The following is a 1,881-nucleotide window of genomic DNA, read 5'->3' as shown; positions in this document are numbered from 1 at the left end:
AATTCCACATTGCCTCCAAAGCACTGTAAAGTTCAAACTGGTTCAGGAAGTATGTGTTGATGAACTGAGGTCTTCTCCAAAATGGACACAGGATAAGAACTTGAATGGATCAACCATATAGGGATGATATTTATATAATGTTCTATAAATATACTGTGTTTCCAGGAGATGGGGATATAATAATTTAGTGTGATGACCATCGTCTGGTTTCTTTTTTTACTTTATGCCCCAAATCCTATATTTGCCTGAGTAAGTATCATCACCACCTAATCAAACATTTATGGAGAGCCAGCAGAAGATAGTATTCTATAAAGTAGAAAAAAATATCCTACTATTTTTACCAATAATATCTTCCACTGACAATATGCCAGGTACTTTTCTAAAAGTTTATTATCTCATTTCATCCTACCTATAACTCAAGATTACTAGTATTCCCATTTTACAGGCTTAGAGACTTAGAGAGGTTGAGTAATTTGCCCATAATCCCACAGCGAGTAAGAAATGGGGTTAGAGGTTCAGTCTATTTTCATCTACTTTAATGCCGATGTTTTTAACCACAGTATTTACTGCCATTAAGGGGTCCCAAAGGTGTTTAATGTATAAACCCTACCCCCAAAATGGTTACAACTTATTTAGGGGGATTAAATAAATACTCCTTGAATGATAACCCAGAATATTTGGATTTGAGTTCCTAATTTCCATTTTCAGAAATAAAAAATAGACACTTGAGACTTAAAAATTCCAGTTGTCTCAAAGTCCAAAGGTAGCAAGTATTTTCAGCGAAGCATGGTGGGCCTGACCATCTTTAGACAAAACGTATGCCAGATTGACCACTGTGCTGAACAGCACTAAATAAACCAAAAGATTTGTTGCTGTGGTGGACCGTGTAAAGGCAACCCAAACAGATACCCATAAATGTTACTAAAAAACATTCTTTGGCTCTTTAAAAATTGCTACCTTATATCCTTGGCCTTCTAGCAGCCTTTTAATAAATATCTTACTAGATTTAGAAAAAAAAATAATAAAATAAATAAATAAATAAATAAATAAATAAATAAATATCTTCCTAGATTTAGAATACTTTTTCCCCCATTGCCCACAAGTAAATACACTATATAGTCTAATATAATTTTTCATTTCCTTGTCTGTTTTGGGTTAAATGGCTATTATATTTTCACAATTTCATTTCGAGGTAGTCCTAAATTGTAAGCCAGTGAGTTGTTATGTTTCTACATTGTGAATTTCCTAAGACAAACATCATAATTGTGTTTCTTTTCCTACTAAAAAAAAAAATCACAGTTTATTCTTGGGAATCATTTAGATGAGAGAAAATCCCTAGGAATTATGCAGAAGTGAAGTTAAAGTTGATGTTGTTCAAGCAAAGGAAAATCAGAAATTTTTATTGGAAATTAGCACAAGAATTGCTCTCTCAACAGAGACTTATAAATAATATAAATAAATAAATATAAATTTAAATAAAGATCAGAGTTCCATGAGAACACGTAACAAGAAGTTCAAAGTTAATGTAGACATTAAATATTGCTTCAGGAATAAAACAAAGGCCAAATGATCTGAGATAAAGGAATGCCAGTCACATACTGAATTTTAAAACTAATAATGTCCTCTTATTCAATCTGTACCAACCCTAATTACATAATAGGATTTAAATTTATGTGACAGACATAAGTGAATTCACATTTTTTTTTTTTTTTACCTTGTCACTTTATTCCATAAGTTACTATGGTTTCACCTGAAGGAAAGAAAGTTACCAGAACGTACTTTTGGAGAATGCAGTCCTTTACATGAGAAATCTTAGTGGTTTATATTAGGTTCTCAATATGTTGGTATAGAATATAATTACATGATTAGGTAGGTTTGTTT

The sequence above is a fragment of the Neomonachus schauinslandi genome, chromosome 3, assembly GCF_002201575.2.
Source record: "Neomonachus schauinslandi chromosome 3, ASM220157v2, whole genome shotgun sequence".
In the NCBI taxonomy this organism is placed as follows: domain Eukaryota; kingdom Metazoa; phylum Chordata; class Mammalia; order Carnivora; family Phocidae; genus Neomonachus; species Neomonachus schauinslandi.
Note: the sequence above shows the minus strand (reverse complement) of the source record.